The 20,245-nt window shown below is 32.9% G+C and overlaps 1 protein-coding gene across 10 annotated transcripts in view; it reads right to left on the bottom strand.

Moving 5' to 3' along the window:
* inaE (inactivation no afterpotential E) overlaps positions 1-20,245 on the bottom strand; it is a 173,405-nt gene that overhangs the window by 128,796 nt on the left and 24,364 nt on the right. The window lies entirely within an intron of this gene.

Raw genomic sequence — 20,245 nt, 5'->3', positions numbered from 1 at the left:
AGGAATCAAACTTCCACTTTTAACATAAAATATTAGTTACTTATATATTTCTACATTAACCACGCGCTGTGTGTTAAATACTTTCTTCAGGGGCTTTTCTATCATTCAAATGAATGATAACAAATAGTTTATGAAAAATACTCAAAACATATAATTTGTGCATAATATGTTAAAAAATATATTCCTGTAGTAAAATTGCGGCAATAAAGCAAAAAAGGTGAGTTGTCTTCGGATTAATATTTTTTACATAATTCTGGCTGCCGGTATGTAAACGTTCCATATTCACTGCCTAAAAGTGCCAGTCAATCAATTCATAGAGTCAAATTAAGCGTATTTATTTACGCTTTTTTAAATTAATCATCTTCATTTCTTTTTATTATATAATTAGAAATATAAAAATGAGGCGGTCGCGCGATTTCGCATTTTTTAATGTAGAACTAGAAAAGTGATATTCAGTTTCCCAACTGCAACGGAAGAAACCCGATCGCAGCACCTGGCATACATAGGGTAATTCCAAGTAAAATGAGTCTGCGGGCGAGATGGCCCGATTTTATTTACATTTATAAATACATATATTTTCAATTGTTTTTAGTGGTGTACTGTATTTTGTACAGAAGCCTATTTAACTATTCTTCTTGTATGTATTTAACTTCACGAATACATTTTCTTTCTGTCAAGTATTAATAATATTTACGCTATAATAGTTGTTTTCAAAGAAATGAATAAAAGAACCTTAATGTATTAGTTTAGTTTCTGTGAATATGTTGAAATATGAGAAATGGAAAAGTAGTGTAAAAAATTACTCGATTATTAAGGAGATTAGTTTGCAATATTATTGGAAAAATTTAACTATGATTGAAATTTAAGTAATTATGACTTACTTATTGATAAACACATTTTTCTATCAAAGTGATGTAAAGTAAATTTTTTCATGTAAATGTTACGTTGGTTGAAATTACACTACTGGCCAGTAATTGTTGTGTTCGAAAGAAGATTGCATATCTACTAATTATACATGTGAATGTAGTACATTCAATGTACCTGTAACTGGTGCACTAAAACGAAAAGCATTTAATTCTACATTAAAAAATGGATAAAACATACAGAATAAAATTTCTTCATTTAAACTTCGGTTTCGAGAAAGCCAACTGAAACACGAAATTTACGTTTTTCCCATTTGCTTTCTAGTCCTTTATTTTTTGTGTGATTATTGTTCGCCTTCTATCGAGTAAATGCAATCTTATCTGTGTTTTGTAAACTACCAAGGTTTAATATTTGCATGGCAACACGTTGTACCTCATTGCAGAATTCCTGGAACATCACTGATGCTATTTACCCGATGATTTGTTGGCCGAAGCGAAGCCCCAGTATCGGCGAGACCTCGATTCTTCGTTATTCAATCTCATTGGCTATTCTACGAAGCTGTAGAAGTAGAGGTGCTTAAATTTCAATTTCCATAATACACGGAGCCCTTAAACCACTAGTTGAAACTTCAGCGATTGAAAAAAATTGTTAAAGTTAGATTAAGTATTTGGTGTTGTCCATAAATTTTAGGATGCTAGGTGCGGACTATAATATTTTAATAAATCTAATATAACATCAAATTGTATTACATGATATTTTAAAAGTCGAAGTGGACGGAATTGAGTTTAGACAATGATTTATTTTTGAGTATGCAAAAGTAAATTACAAACTGACGATAGAATATTTGCCAATACTTCTAAAATTTTGACTTGCAAACACTGATTGTTGTAATAATTGTCTACCCTATTCCAGTCGGTTTGAACTAACAACATGCGAGTACTGGGAGTGGAGTAAACAGCTGTTATGACCATTAATATAGCTCGAGTCCCTTCATTTGATAGATTCGTGTATGTATAATTAATAGGATTCAAATATTTGACTGCCTTTCATCTTACGAATCCTACCATTTGCTACAGTTTTTAAATAAATTAATTATACCCTTCTAATAGATAATATTTGTGAACATATACGAGGACTAATGAAAATGAAATATTATTCAAACTATTCGTTCAAGTTTTTCTTTTCTCTTTGGAACTACAACAAAAGCTTTAATACATTGTGCTGTTTAATACAATAATAATATTTTTTACCTATTTAAAATCAGAAATTGAATCTAAACAAAAAGACATTTAATCAATCAACTGTAATGTCGGAATAATGTTGCAATAAATGTATCTTTAAAGTTTCAAAACGTTTTGCAAAAAATGTGTTCCTAGAAAAACCTAACTAACTTTTCGAAGCTGAAAATATACGCTGTATTTAAAACTTGAATTCTTCGCAGTCTATTTGAAACGATTCAATGTAACATTTAAATAAAAAATCTGTAATCTGTTAAGTTTTTAAATTTTACTATACCCTAACCCTTTAAATATTCGATCAATAATGAAAAAAATTATACACTCTAGCCTCGCAGCAAGCATTAATACTTTCAAGAATTCAATGGTGCGAAACTTTAACGATGAATGGAACTTCATAGATGTTATGATATTTCAGCTAACCCCAGGCAATCCGAGCATCGACAGACAAATAGTTCGGGTTTCTTGAATTTTTGCATGTCGCGTGCAGAACAGGTGGCACAAAAACTTCACGAAATCGATTTTCTCTGACAGTCACTTGCAGAAGGAAATCGCGTTACGGTAGAAGAAAGCTTCAAATCTTCTTCCTCAATTCCTAGAACTTCTTTTCTTGCTTCAAAGTTAAAGTAAAATAGGATATTAATACTGAAGAAGACAAAGCAACAGAGAGAGAAGATATGTTTTCGTAATTGACAAAGTTTGCCGGGTTTGTTAGCATTACTAAGCATTGGTAAAGTGATATATTTAAATTGCAGTCGAATTAAATAAGGCTAACGCAAATTCTGAAATGGAGGACTTAGAAACACTTTAAACTTCAAAAAAGATTTCCTTTTATCTTAAGGATTTCTCTTTCAATTTTGTCTCCCTATCCTTATGTAACCTTAAAATTACTTCTCAGAGAAAATTCTCATTTTTTATCTATTTTAATCCAGAAACACTCGACGTCCTTTACCTAAATTACAAGATTTATCTAAAATTATGGAATGTAATTAGTAGATCAATTTTTGGTGTCAATGTTTATCAACCAAGAACATGCTCACCGTTATTTAAATATAAACAGTGACAGTAAAATAATAAAAATAATAATACATTCAAGATAATCCACGGGAAAAAAACATTTACATTTTTTCAAGAGGTGATTTCACCCTTTCAAAGTGAAATTCAGCACGAAAAAGAATTGCAATGTATTAAGCTTGACTTACTTTACTTACACATAAAGCTTTATATTTTTTTAACTTCCTGGTTCGACACCTTTCCTTATAAGTTGGAGTTTCTAGCAGTATCAAATCTCTGTCCCTGTGCACTTTTAAAGCTATAGTCGCCGCTATAAACGTAGGAGCTGCATTGTAGTTAAAAGTGTAGTACATTATATATGTCGGTTATTCTATTATAATATAATAATATAAAGTACTATTATAATACAGTAATATATAGTTCTATCATAATATAATACAATATTATATATACCGTAGTATAACATATAATATTGGTTCCATATCGGTTCTATAACAATCATTTTTCAGTTCTGAAAGTAATACAGAAAAATAACAGTCATAGAATCGATATAAAACCAATATTATACTAGGCTTCTGAAAAACCGAAACCAATATAGTTCAAAACCGACACATCTAATAACAACAACTTTATGTCAACTCTCCATAACAGTTTCAATCAGAACCAATACATAAAAGTTTCAAACACTTATGTTGACAACTCTTTCAATCCCTAATACAAATAGCTATACTAAAGACGAAGCTTCTGTTGCAATTTTCAAGCACTGCTTCAAAAAAACCCCAAATGCGGCGCTTTAGGAGTGACAAAATACAAAATGAATGCGCGAGATCCACGAGTCACGTAGTAATATTATGTGAAAACTGCATAGGTATAAAATTCTGCATGAATTTAATAAGCCGTAGGGTCGGCAAAGCGTTAATGGAATCTCCATGCTCGTCGGGCGCATCCTCTGTGTCTCTTTACCGCGTCCAGCGTCCGCGACGCGAGCCAAAAGGGGTGCGAGAAGCGCGAAACGACGAGACGCCGCGCCGTGCCGAGCTCACAATACGTAATATGCAGCTGTGGATCAATGAACTGGGGCCGGTGCTTTCATTTCAGCCGTTCTTTCGAGACTGATTCTATAATCAACGAAAACGAGCTCCGCCGTGGTTCATCTTCATCCCGCGGCGTTCGCGAGGCAACACCACCGCCGTTGGATTACGCATCCGCTTGATTAAGGGGGGCTCGAACTCCCTCCAATTTGCTCAAGTCGATAATCACCGGTATCGATCTTTCGCGTGGGTTGCACCTTTGTTCCCTCTCCGGCGACGACTAAACTGTCCTCAAGACGACGGTAACTCGTTAAATTAAGATCGCCACGTTAATGACAGGATAAACGCCACTTTTAATTACTCGACGTAGACGCAATATCGCGCGCGCTCGCCTCTGAATCGAGCTCGATGCTTTGTATTCCGGCGATAGTGTGTTGGCACCTACTATCGAATTAATTATCATTTGCATCCGTAGTACGTGTAACTTGGAACCACCTTGGATGCCGTTACCTCTGGAGATAACGTTATTTCTTGCAGCGTAATTAAAATTTGTTGTAGAGCTTAGTTGGCGTAGTTTAGACAAAGCGTCCGAGTTGGAAGATTAGATAAGATGCGTGTGTATTTGTGTTGGAAAGTTGTAGGGTGTTTAACACAGTTTTATGGAAACCGAAAAAGTGATTAGCTTCATTAGAATATCTGAAGATCTTTTTTAATATTCTGTACAATTAACTTTGCGTAGGATAATGATTGTGTATAATGATTTATTTAGTTCACATATTGTCCGTGTGCTGCAAGCGTTAGTTTTTAATGAGTTGGGAGATCTGTAACAAGTAGTTTACAGAAGTCTATGGTAAAAACCTTCAAAAATATATGAAGCACGAAATTTAATGAAATTTAATGAAATTTAATGAAATTAAATGTAATTTTATTTTATTTTTGATTCGTTAAAACTTCTGTTTTCAGAAACAAAATCAATTCTCAATTTTTCTGTGATAACGTTTATTTGCGTAGATTTTTTTAGCTTAATAAAAGCGTATACGTTTCTACTGAGGCTGAAAATTTAAATCATATCAAACAGTTTTTCGAAGAGAGATAAATAATCAGTATAACGAGGCAATTGTAATGAAAAATAAGAGCATATTGATCAAAAGTTTGGACGAGTCCGATACTATAAAACAATAACAAGGTTTATAAAAATATTGGTACGAAAACTAATATCAACATCGAAAGAATCGATTTAAATTGTGTAGGTATCCAAAGTGTCACGAAATTCAATTACAATTCATGATAATGAATATTTTTGTTAATAAAAATTTAATGAATACTAACGAGCGAACGTAATACGGATCGAATACGTAACTATACATACAGAACGAATGACAACAACAACAAATGAAAATTACACGTAAACAGAGAAATCGCACCCAAAGAGTATCGGGAAGAGATTAAACAAAGCCGCAGCATTGATGAGGATTCAAATCTGCTAACAATTACACAGAATTGCATCCGGATTAACCCTTCACAGAGCAAAATCCGTGGAACAATAGAAAAATTTGTTCTACTGAACATTATTAATTAGAGATTAACAAAGATTAATTGACCACCTTCTATGTTAAACACATTCTTTAAAAAATGTTTCTTTTTTTTAGAAATTTTGAGTTGTATTCGATTAATAATTAATGACGATAATTAATTCATATTAAATAGAAAAAGTGAGATATTTTGAGGAGCAATTTTTAATGTCATAGTGCAAATAAACTATAAGATCTGGTGTGCGTTTTGAAACATGTATCACCTACCAAAAATGTAAAATGATTTTGCAAATTGACAAAGCTAAATATATATTGTTAACCCAATAAATCGATGTAACCAAGTAATAATGATAACATTAGCTTGAAAAGTATGCAAACTAAGAATTTAGTTGAGAAGACAGTTTCCCACACAACATAATTTTATTGTCGAAAACCAGCAAGTGCTTCAAAAGTTTTTAGTAGTTGTTGTACTTACATGAACAAATTCCCTTAGTTCAGTGTCTCAAATCCGTCATTGTAATTATGAAACATTGTGTTTGGCAAATAAATACAAGCTCTGTGCCAAAACACGTGTCTGACAGCGAATAATAACGTCCGTGACAATTGAAAGCAATTTTCCGTGCTAATGCGATTATGATCGTATTGTACTACTGACGCATATTATTAGATCGTAACATGAGTTCACAGCATTTTAACTCGAAGTAAAGATTTTTTAATGATATTATTGCATTCATATTAAACGCTACATATATATTTTCGATATCTTCTTCCTTTCATTACAAGATCCTGCTATCAGAGCTTTAATTCTAGGAAGGAATTTAAATTAAACGCAATATGGAATACCAAGCGGAAAAAATGAACATTCCCGACACTTGTGACTCTTCGGATTAAATCAAGGTTTAATCATTGCCAAAGCCGCTGTAAATGTTCGAGTGGTCTGCGGAGAACATTCTATGAACGATTCAACGGCTTGAAAGTGGTTTGCGCAGTTCAAAAGGAAAATTACATTAAATTTTTTTTGGAAATTAAAAGATTTGCTAATATAATATCGTAAAGTAAATGAAGCGTTATCGAATAACATATAACATTTAACATGAACGTTAATTTGAAAACAATTACATTTCGAAACGGGAAACGCTGGATTTATGATTTAATTTAATCGATTTTTTCGTAAAACATATCAAATTTTGTGTAGTTTAGAAATAAATAAAACTAAATAGGAAGATAAATAATGTATACTTGTGTTGATATGTATTGGTGTGTATTATATATTTTTTGTATAAAATAATTTATGTAAAAATGTCTTTACTGCAAAAGTGGTTCGCAATTAAGCATTCATGGATTTCATGATTGTAAACTCAACCAGTTCATCATTAATTGGGATTTATATTCCAATTTAATTGCAATTTATGTAAACCAACACAACTTATAAATAAGACATCACGTAATCGAAAAGACTTTGTAACAAAATAAAATATTCAGTAGGTGAAAAAAGTTTAAATATTACTTTCTATGTTTTTAATCACTTGGGTACCACTATAAAATTAGATTTTTCAGAATCCAAATGAATTAAAAAAATATTGTTTTCATTGAGGCGTATACAAAACATAAGCCATTATATCTAGTGCGCTTAAATGAAAACGTTTATATCAACATCATCATGTAAACGTGACTTTACTCTATAATTAGTTAGCGTTGCAACTATATTTCTATTATCAAAATGAAAACTATATTATATAATTTAAATCATTAATTTAATATGTCTATGAATAAATATATTACATATTTTTACCGTAAGCAATCTTTTAGAAGCCAAAGTAAATTTTTGTCTGTTACGGTGTTATAATTTATTATTAACCACTTCCTTAATTTATTCTACGTTAAATTTCTAATATATTATTACTTCATCTACAAATTTATAATTCTCATAAAATAATTCCTTAAGAAAAAACAAAATATCGCACAATTCTTCGCAGTCTAGGTACAACATTCCGAAAACACGAAGCTGACAAAAAGCTCAATCAGCGACGTTCACTCGCCAGCAATCCCAACGACAATCGAAATCAAAAGCAATGATCGGATCCTTGGAACGTAAGCTGGGCGACTATCTGTTTCAACTGGTCGGTCCAAAGGGAAAAAAGGAATTGTGCTGGTCGATTGCTGCGGAGATGTGTTACGAGAACAGAACACACATGAGGACAATGGGCGAGGACAAACTTCAGTATCAGCAGCTCTGTTAGCTCCTGATAAGGCCCTGCCTACAGTACTGACGAAACGTCCGAATCAGTTCCCAAGCAATCGTAGCTTTCTCGGACACCGATACGAGCTGCGACTGCAGAAGCTTTAGAACTTTTGATATTAAGCATTTTATACTGGACGCGTTCCTGGCAATATTTAAGTCTAGTTAATTGGATTTTGTCCCTTTGATTTAATTTATTCCTCGCAAAGAGCAACTTTCAACGCCTGGCGAGAAACTATTAGGTTCACCAAATTTAAAAGCTATCTATTGCCTTTATTATCTACTGCAAAACTATTAAGTTCACTAAAAGACTCGCTGCGTTTTGGAATAAAGTTTGAAGAAAAATTTCACTACGTTAAATTAAACTTCATTGAATTATGGGTTGTGCATTTCATTTGAAAACTTTCTACTGCCTTTTGATCTATTGCAAAACTTTTAGGTTCGCCAAAAGCACTTGCTGCATTTTTAAATAAAATTTAAAGAATGGTTTCATTATGTTAAATCCAGCTTCATTAAATTATGGGCTGCGCAGTTGATTAGAAAACATTTTATTGATTTCTATTTGCAATGGTTGTTAGTACATTATAATACAAACATTACATTGAAAAGTAAAACTTTTTGGCTAACCTAACATTTATCATTGTGATGGACAATTATTTTACTTATAGCACAATACTTTGTATAACAAAAATGGGAAATCCAAGTTCTTTAAATATCGTTTCACGTATCAGTGTTCTTATATATAAATAAAAATTTTATAATATTTTTTATATATTTGTATTTTTTATTTTTGTTCACAATTTTTAATATGCAAACAAATTTTCAATAATATCCTTTCAGTAATAATAATTTTTAAATTTGTTTTGTTTTCTTTTTCTTTTTATTTCCTGAAAATTATATAATACGTACAAAAGTCCTTTAGAAAACTCCACCAGAAATTTATATACAAATTTTAGTACATGCATGCTGCACAGGACAACGGAAAAATTAGATGCTCCGCCTGTCCCTAATTTTTTCTACGCTCAGTTTTAGCACACCTATTACAAATAGGAATTTGGAAAATTTTGCAGGTTTGTGATGATGCAGATTTACAGTAGAAAAAGGAAGACAAATTTTATTTTTATTATGTAAAATAATAGTGTTTAAGTAATAAAATATTTGCAAATGGTATTCTATAAATCTACTGCTTCTTGCTAAAGACACACCTAAAATATTTCAACATTTAAGTTTATCCTCTTTCTTCATTTAACGCAGAATACAGTGTATTACAACCGAAAATTCAATAATTTGTACAAAACAATTGTAATTGCAACCTCAAATAAATCCAATTTATTAATATAGAAATTGTAAAATTTTACGATGAGATCTGTTATTGTTTTATTTTTATATTGTTTTCATATTGTTCATATTGTCACAAAGTTCCCCATCGCCGATTTAATATGAACAAATTGACGGAAGTTGAAAAATTCACATTGTTGTAGAAATATTGTTTGCATAAAATGAAATGTAAATATCGTAAAAAAATTGGACTCGCGGATATATAAAGAAAGTTCAAACTGTGCTGCTTTGATGAATGATGAAATTCATAAACGTTGCTATGCAAACAGTTTTCACTGGATTTGTTCGCGCGAATGTATAAATACAAGAACTTTAGTAATAAGTTACCACCGCTTAAAAATAAATATTATTCTTTAGTAGTAAATAGCGTCACTGGAAAATGTTGATTCGAACAGCGTAGCATTATTAGCATAACCAGCTCTCCATTACGGCCAACCTTGTATATTTATACACGAATAATAAAAAGAAATACGAGACAAGGTACACAAAAGATGAATAAAACTGGTTGAGGCCATAATAAAATCGACGAAAAAAAGCTTTTGTTACTGACAGATTTTTCAGACAAAAACGAATACTTTTGTGTTTCCGAGTATTATTGTGAAATAGCTTTTTAGATAACATCTCCTTACTGTCTTCGGTTTAAATCTATATATATTCTTCATCGGGTAAGACTTCTAAAACATGAAGAGAGCATCTTTTTATTAGACATTGTAAAATCCTTGTTTTATAATGCCTTTTCTATAAAGCTTAAAAGAACTACTTCATTATTTTAAATTTTCCCAGAAAAAAAAATTCTACATTTATTGTAAGAATAAATTGAATATAGAGTTTAGATACTCGTAAGGAAACAATTCTTTTCAAATAGCGTGAAGTGAATATTATTTATATGTATCTATTCAATTTAATGCAAGGTCTTTGTAGCGAATCTGATTCAGTATTCTAAGGCAAGCAATTAATAAGAGGATAAGAAAAATTCACTGATCACATTGTATCTTTAAATATTTTCAACGATTAAGATTAATTAGCGAGAATAATTTGTTCTTCTCAATTTTGACACTGAAATTATATAAAGATACACGGTAACTTAATAGTTCATAACTTTTCTTTATACAAAAAAAAACTCACCTTTTATATAACATATGCAACAATAAATTGTACTTTGTAATAAAAACAATAACCAATATTAAAACGAACAAAAAATTGTTTGAATTATTTTAACAGCAATAACATCGCTAATACTGACAAAAATTGAAAAACTATAGTAGAATGAAGTAAACGAAAACTATACTGGTTAAGAAATAAAAGAACCTATATAATCCTATACCGTAGCACACTTGACATTCAATTTTATTTCAAAGCCCGCGTATTTTATCAATTACTTTATTCATTCACCGCGTCCTAATTATATCACACGAGTACAATTTTAACTCTTCAAATGTCACCGAACGAATGAAAAAAATGCCATATATATTAATACCTTGCTGGCCGGTGAATTTGTTTACAGAAATCTTTCAACTTTAATACACATATCATACTTTTCACATATAATATTCTAAAATGATTTAAATGATGTAAACTAATGAATACAATACATTAAAGTAAGTGCAAATACAACGAAACTTATGAACAACTCGGGCCGATAAACACCCGTGACTGGACAACAAGGTGATAATTAATACTTAACAGGTTTGCTTAATACGGAGCTTCCTAATTTCTGAAGAACAATTACAATAAGGAAAATTAAAAATATTTAGTAAAATAAGTAGCTAGATAATAGTGTAATATGACTATTGTAATACCTAATTATTAATTATTATTTTCAATATCATTTACCTTTGCTACAAAATAATAAGTATTACCATACAAAACGTTAGAAACTCTCGTGGCAGTCAACGTGTTAAATCAAGAAACCTCGAGGCGCGTTTCTAACCGAGAAAGTATCAAAAAATCTCAAACAGGCAAGGGTTGAAATTGTTACCCGATTACAAAAGACAGACAAACCTGGGAAAGACAACAACGCCGTTGTTGCCAAAGATAAACGACCGCGTTTTGGTAAACGATGCGTCGGGCGGAAACTTAGCTCGCTAATTTCGGAAATTGCGTACACGTAATCAACTGTATATGCACGGTGGAACGACGAGCGAGGGGGGCGGTTCTCGTGACACATATACTCGCCAAAACCAGCGGGGTGGGTCTGCCGGCGAAAAGAAAAATTCGAAACGTTCTATTTCCGGTGGCCGTGCGGCGCACATCTGTCGCCGAAAAATGACAGACCACGTTACGAAACTCTCGCGTATCGTCGCTCAAACGAGATCAGTCGGGGGTGGGTAGCTCGTCGGATTACATGATGAATGTTTTAACGCGTATTATTCCTTGAGGCGCGGCAGGGGTCTTCCAGCTCCATAACTCATTCCTCCGAGAAGGTAATATTTATTACGCAACGCGGGGCGCGAAATGGGATTCCCCCGAGCGAAAAGAAACCAAGACATAGAGCCGCGAAATTGCGGGGAATTTTACCCGCGGAAGCGTTGTATTGAAAATAAATCATCGGACAATGGATTCCTATGATCATCGCGAGCGAATGAGTTCCCTGTGATCATAGGAAACAAAGAAAAAAGAAACACCGAGAAAAGAACAAACAGGAACGCACGACAGTGAATTGATAAAGGTCTCCGCGCCAGAATACCTTCTATCGATTCACCGTTCTGCACCGAGCCGCGAAGCTGAGACACGCTTAAACTTTTAACCAGTTAACTGCGTTTGACGAGTATACACGTCATCTTAAAGCTTGAAATGATACTAAATCTTTCAACAATGAATTCTTTATTTTCTCAGATGAACGTGTAATTCTTTGTTTTACTGTAGTTTTTCATTAAAATATAGCCTAGGTGCATTCGTCTAGGTTAATAAAGCGTAATCGAAGCTTGAGAGAGCGAGAAATAAAGATATGATATTTATTCCTGTCGTCGCTTGCCGCTTGGAACACGACAAAGGGCTCGGAGCTCATCGAGTCGCTTGAGAGAAAATACGGGAAGTCTGGAAGTTGACGGAAAACCAGGAAAGAATCTCCTGCGCGAAGTTTCGAATAACGAGGACGCTGTAAAACGGACAATACCCACGGACAGACTGATCAACGAGTGTCTCGCTGTTATCGGGAAGCGAGAATAATATATGCAGGTTGAAAAGTCAACTCAGCCTCAGCTACTGCGAAAGTCTGCTCAAGGGGACAAGGAAGGAAAGAAAAGTGAACATTGGATAATTGCAACATCGGAGACCTCTTTATAATTGCAACATCGTCATCTCCATCATATCCCCACCAGATTTCGTTTAACCCTTTGCACTCGATTTATTTTTAATGTTGTTGGGTGTAAACTTGTATTTATTTTTACGGAAATGAATTAAAGTAATCTGCAGCGGTAGAATTCAACGTTTTATATTTATTTTATTTACTATTATTATAATACGATTTAATTTTTATAATTTTTTAAAGTGTGGTACTTTTTAAAGCATAACAAATTGGTATTGTCATCTTCAGCATGACATACGAGTGCAAAGGGTTAAGACACTATAGCACTCGACGACCACGGTTAAAGGGTGCAACATGAACTAACTATTGTCGAACTCGACGAAGTCAATGTCCCTTTCTTTTCGATTAGCAGTTCTCTTCTACATATATCCGAAACATCAATCGCTTATTATACAAGCACTTATGATTGTAATTTTATCGTGTTTCGTGTCGTTTTAACTTTTTGAGTGCAGTGTCTTATTACAGTAACATACAAGCTTAAAACTCATTTTTTCCGAAAACGGAGGACCACTGTCAAAAAAGCCATGAGGGTTTTCGGCATTTCTAGATATGTATTGCAAACATGCATAAGGTTTCATTCAAAAACAGATTTTTATGCTTGGCTCTTTCCTTGTCAGTGTTTTTTTTCTCGTGTTGTCCTTTTCTCTGTCCATCATGCTAAAATCTTTGTTTCTTAGGGTAGATTCGATTCTACTTTTTCATAATTGCAATCTTCCAGTCCTGTTGAGTATTGCAATTATCCAATATTCACTGTAAATCCTCCAATTGTGAATCTTCTGCGTAAGTTGACGCTCAATGAATCCTAAATGGTGATGGCTTATAGAACGGACTTATATTTAGCTGCCTGCATATCGGAGAAAAAATAGTATTCGATACACGTGTACGCGCTTAACCTGTGGAAGATGTTTTACAAGATCATTGAGGTTGCCGTGGTCTGGGGTCTTGCGGGTAAATGAATCTGCCGTTTCGTTAACACTAGAACTACCAGATGGGTCAAAATGACTCATACCTTGACTCTTTGCTGTATCGAATACGTAATTACATCGTGCATTAAATACCAAATGGAAAGAAGAAAATATCAAATAAAAGAAGACACTAAAGAAGTAACCCGAATAGTTGACCCCTGCTCTAATATTTGGAAATTTCTAAAACTAATCAAGATAGTACATTTAATTTAATCAAGGATTCACAACTAAGGAACACACAATACAATCACATACATGGATAATCATCTGCATAATTTAAAGTAGTTGCTAATAACCCAATGGGATTGATGCAACTTAATCCCTTGCCTTATAACATCGTGTTAGACTCGTGGTGAAGATTTTCAACGTGATTTAACAAACATGAGTATTACTCGATTCATTCGAATTCAAAGTAAACATTATTCTTCTGTGATCAATTAGAATATGCCCACAATTTTTCTCTTTCTCCAATAAATTGTTAATGGCAAAGTGCTCGTAGCAATCAGAGTTAAAAGAGAAATCATGAAGCAAGGAGTTAAAATATACAATACAAAATTACTGAAAAGATACGCATAATTCTTTAAGAAATTATTAAATAAATAATAACTAAACTAAAATATAAGGTAATTTAAATCTGAATAAATCCACGTTCGTAGTTTTTATAAAGACATTTTCAAAAGTCAAAGTTAAGTACTCGCTACTTCTAGTGTTAATACAGGTAACCCCCGTATAACACAGTGCTTTTGTAACACGGTCCGAGAATTAGGTAAAGCCCTCGTACAATACGAAACGTAATAAGTGCTTTTAAAAGCGAACGATATCTTATTTGAAATTAGGTAAATCTTCATACAACAGTGAATGTGATAAAACTTTTACGAGCAAAAGAAGACGCTCCCAATTAATGGGGCTTAACAGTGATGATGAAGAAAATATTTTATTCATATTAACCCTTTACAGACTAAAATTGTTTAAACTTTTGAAAACCTTTTTCATAAAAAAGCTGAGTTATGCATCGAAGTCTTAAATACTAGGAAAAAAAAGCTACACATTGATCTCTCTCAACTATCGAATTTAGATACCGAAGCTCGAAATATCCATTATGGCGGCGTTCCGCCACAAAGAGTTAATATGTAGTGCTTTTGAAGACAATTTCTTTAATAAACTTATTTTTGTTTAATTATAAAAATATATTAGATTGTTTTTTAGTTTTTGAAACCTAATTCCTTTTGTCATATTAGTTCTTCGTTTCGTATAAGAGGGAATCGCATAACACAGCAATTTTTAGGAACCTAATCCTCGTGTTATACGAGGGTCATCTGTAGCTGGATTGCCACGTCAATCGTATATGATGGACACAATCTCTTGTCTAGACATAGGCAGTCGTTTTTACAGTGATGAATTAAAAGAGTCCGATTCGTTGGGATTTTTGAAATGCAAAAAGTTTGGAAGAATATTCTCTATTACGGTAAATCTCAAGCTTGTTTCCTTTGTTTTAATTACTTCGATTTGTGAGAATTTTTATGGTTATTGGATCAGTAATCAATGTTACATTACCTACAAATGCCAGCCTATCGGTTTGTAGAATCAAATAAAGTTTATTTATTTGTTTTCCTTCTAATTATTTACTCTTTTCTTATTATTTGCTTAGAAATGAGAAAATGGAATGATCGCACTATTTAAAATTGTTTTATATAAAAATACAAAATCGTAATTCAGTTTTTGAGATGAAATGAAAGAAACGCACCGCTTGGCACCTTTCGACTAGGTTTCCACAGAGACTTTTATGACACTGCAACGTCTAAGGATGAACGTGAAGCTGGTTGCAAAAAGTATACGATTCAGTGAAATATATGGAGATCTTGGAGCTTTGTGCTTTGGATTTGAAAGTTCTTGGATTTGTTTTCTGTATATGTAGATCTCCAAGGTTGATCCTGGGTCTGAATGTCTTCTAGCTGGACTAAATTCAAGTCAGAGAAGCCATGGATATAAGAATTCAAACTAGAAGACTCCGAGATCCAATAATATAAATCTGGCTGTCTCTAGATCTAGGAACACTCAAATTTTTCCTTGAATTTATGGATCCAAGGGTTCTCTGCCTTGAGTTTTAGATTTATAAATATTCAAGTTTCTATTTTTCGGACTAAAAGTCTTTGAACTTGGAATCCTAGGTTCAGTAGTCCCCTGCATGGGTCGTCTATACGATTGCAGATTCTACAGCTCCGGTTCTTCGAATCCTTCAATCTTGGCATAGTTTGATTCAAATGTTTGAATTCTAGATCCATCTATTTATTATTAGTCTACCTCTTTCAATTAACATTTACCGGCCCTATATTGATTCAATTTATACTTTTTTCTTTTTATTCGACCCAAATTAATCTCTACGTCTTCATAAAGAAACATATTTAAAATAATTATTCAGAAGCTGATTAATCTCGTAACACTTTATCTAAATCATTCTGACCCAATTCTGACCTAATCTTCCGAAAACATAATTTGTCATTCTTCTAATCTTCTTATAAATAACTCAAATTATTAATCAGTAACTATTTTATTAATCATAACTTAACGTATGAAAGTTATCATCATATTATGAATTAATTGTATCAAATTTAATATGATTAACATATATTTCGTAGGAGTATCTACACTCTAAAACATCTGGCCCCAAGCATCCATGAAACCGTCAACTAATTCGCCTCATGGTTAAATAAAAGCAGAATAATAAAGAGGGAACAGGAATAAGTGCCAATATAATACAACATAATAACACCGGTTACACACCAACACATACCCCCAAGTTATAAGCAATAAACAACAGCTCATATCTCACACAAAGTGTAATAAAGTATGTACAACGATCGGCAATAAACGTTATCAGTAAAAAAAGAATGTTGTTCTTACACGCGTGAATCGCCAATGAAACCCAAACCCCGAATGACACAAACCGTATCAGTGGCTAGAATTTTCCGAGTTATTCTCCAAGGAAAACGCGGTTCGCGCAACGAAACCTTAAGGGATCGTGTTGCTCGAATATCTCGAAGAAACGCGGCCGCACTCGCAGATTTATCGAAGCAATGTATCGCGTAGTTGGCTGCTCGCGATATCGGGGGCTAGAATGCGGCTGGTACAATACGGTGCAATGGTTTCGGGCGTAATAGTTGCGGTGCACGCGCGCGTTAACGGCGCGGCAAGAATATTCCGCCGCCGGCGCATTCCATGATTTATGAAAACGTACGGCCCGGTTGAAACATAAATAGAACATACCCAGCGAAAGATGCTATCCTGGCCAAAAAAATGCGCGCGACACGCTCGAGTTACACCGGACGCCGCGGCGTCCGCCAGCAACCGAAGTTCCTCAAAAATTCAACCGATCCGGTCCTCACGAGAATTCGACTACCGCGGTTGTTCAACTCGTGGAAGCGTTCTTCGAATTATTCGACCCCTTGACCTACGAATTGAGCATATCTACACTGAAGTATAACGATCAAAGCGATACTTATGCTAATATTGTAGTATCTAGAATTTTTGTTATTTTAATCTCTCCCATTTGTTACATTCTATTTTCATGAATTTACCAACTGCCATTGAATTCGGCTTATTTTACTTTATTTTATTTTACTTTACTATTTTATTTTACTACTACTGTTGCTCGTACACTTTATGAAATCCACAGCCATGTCTAAATATAGTATTTAGTTATTGTTGTATGCTCCGTGGTACGTCTCAATGCAATCGTCCACAGAGATCTTAAAACAAACACCATTAAAAAAGAAATCATTCGCTTCAGTGAATGATACCAGCTAAGAATCGCTAACCAACTCAGCCTGCTAGTATCAACAGGACTATGAAAGCGAGGGTATTTCCATTATGACCGTGGTCGTGAACGTGTTAATACATGTTAATGTAAAAGTCAAAAAACTGTAAATTTGTCGATTCTTTTGCTTAGCAGTACAGTAGAATCTCGGTTATCTGATTTAATTGGGCGACTTACAGTCGAGATAAATGAAGATTTGGGAAGAAATCTTTGAAAATCTATTTGCAAAATTCGATCGTATATATTCCAGGATACAATATAAGGATTCAAATTATTGAGTTCCAATCTAACCCTTTCGTTCCAAAATATGTATTTTTTTGAATATGAATTTTGTGAAAAAAACTTATGGCTGCACACTAATCAACCAAAATACATGTACAGTTAATTAGCATTTAAGCTGTCAGGCATAAGCAAAGATCCCCGTCTGGTACAATTTTTCTTTATCTGTAAGTCCTTGCCTTACGATTTATTTCTCAACTATAATCGATACAACTACTTTGCCAGTAATAATTTATTATAACAAGAAAAATTTTCTAGGTATATTCTATGCCCATGTTTATTCGAAAGTATAATTATTGATAACAGAAGAATAATGTTTAATTTGAATTCAAAAGAGTTGAGTAATATTTATGCTTGTTAAGTTCTCTTTAAAATCTTCACCACGAGTTTGACATGTTGTTGTGAGGCAAGGGGTTAAGACGTTTTCTAGATTTCCGGTAATTTAAAATGTTCGTGATACCTAGTGTACCATTCGAGACGAAAGGGTTAACTGAGTCTCCAAACAATTTAGATCGCGAAAAATAGCATGATAAAGGATATTGTATATACCTGAATATAACACGATCTGTAAATAATATTATTAATCCCTTCTTCTGTAATATCGAAACAGACTCGTGATGAAAATTTTCAGTCGAATTCAACAAATTTAACTGTTATTTATTTATTTTTCATACAGATAAAATATTACTTATCTATTATCAATCTGCAAACTTTAGAGTAAACGTAGACACAAAATAAGCATAAAATTATTTTCTTTTGTTACTAAATTATTCACGATAGAACAGCTTTATCAAGCACAATCATGAAATAAATCATAGGACAAGGGATTAAATAGCAGTGTTCAACCATGCAATACAGATTTGTATATTTCTCATTACATTTGATTAGTAAATTATCACCGTAATCCGAAAACAACACGATGCGACATCCTATGTAAGACAAGAATTCCAAACAGAAGTTTAATGACGCGTTTAATGCGCCCATAAATGACGCGTTTAATGTGCACAAAAGTACAGCAATGCATGAGATGCATTAAATGCACAACAACGAGGAACGAGGAAACAATTCCCAGACGAATAACAAAAGACAAATGGAAAACACGGAAGCGGCACATCAATGCAAATCAGTTAAATAAATATGAAACAGCTGAATCTGTGCATTCGCAAAGAGATGCGTTGATGAATGCAACACGCTGTTAAAATTGTGCGCGTCGCGTGAAACTTCAGGCCTTTCGTGACTCGACAAATATATTCTAATAAACTGCCCCTGTTACTCCTGTAAAACAAACACCTGTAATATTAACCCTTTGCATTCGATTTATTTTCAATGTTGTTGGGTGTAAACTTGTTTTTGTTTTTAGAGAAATGATTTAAAGTAATTTACAGCCGTAGAATTCAAGATTTTATATTTTATTTACTACTATTATAATAAGATTTAATTTTTATATTCTTTTAAAGTGTAATACTTTTTAAAGTACTACAAATAAAGTATAACGAATTTGTATTGTCTTCTCCAGCATCACATACGAGTGCAAAGGGTTAAATCTGATATGAAGACGAACCTAAATGATCCCAACAGTATCCAGAACGTGCATAAGTTTTTCAGAGAAATAAATTTTCTACATTCATTATAATTAAACTATACATATTCTGTTAATATTGTATTATTATCCATACAACTAGTATATTATTATACAATAAATCATTTTGTAATAAGCATTATTAAGTAATGTATGCAAATGTTGGTGGTCACTAGTTACTTTACTGTTGATGTGACCACTTTAAAAAACTCAAGTAAAAAAGAAGGATTAATTTTTATTTTAACACTGCCATCGCGTTCTTCTTCGGGAATCTTATCGCAACGGTTCATTTCTCCACGCACTGATTCAGCATAATTCGATGAAATTTAGTAACAGTTCATTTGATCACGTTGACGGTCAAATAAATGCTCGTCAAATCTTCCATACCGTTGAAACGTGATTTTTTAAAACGTTGACTGCCATGGTGGCCGTCGATGGCCGAAGCTTCTAAATTGCTTGAAAATAATTACGACAGGAAAATTAATATTGCATAAGAATATTTATTAACGTAATAACTCTGATATCGAATTATTAATTATTAGAGAAAAGGTGGGAATCCCCACCCTTTCCCATTTTATATTTTCCTCTAAAATTTTATTTGTAACATAAATTTCTTTAAATTTTTACAGAAAGTGTCGGAAAAATAAGTAAGATTAATAAAATAAGTAAGAAAAATAACTACGATTAAGTAATCGTAACAAGAGGTGAAAGTAAAATGAAAACAATTTAATTAAATGTAATACGTGTTACGAAGTAAGTAAACCATTTTCGGAATTTTTATGAAATAAAGTTAAATACTAATATGCTTTTAATCTTAAATATTAAGATTAGAAGTAAACAAACAAAACAAATTTCTGTATTTATCTACAAAGATTTTACAATATTCTCTTTTCACATAATGTACTTTATATTCATAATTAGATTAGTACATATAAAATTGCTTTATTGAATATCGATTGCTATAAACCTTTGATAAAATACATTCCAACGCACGATTGTTTAACTTACATAATTTGCGAGAAATACGTAACTTCCGGACAATATACAA

This window comes from Nomia melanderi, chromosome 5, assembly GCF_051020985.1.
Source record: "Nomia melanderi isolate GNS246 chromosome 5, iyNomMela1, whole genome shotgun sequence".
NCBI classification, from domain to species: Eukaryota; Metazoa; Arthropoda; class Insecta; order Hymenoptera; family Halictidae; genus Nomia; species Nomia melanderi.
The sequence above is the reverse complement of the archived record's forward strand: the minus strand, read 5'-3'. Positions and strand labels throughout refer to the sequence as shown.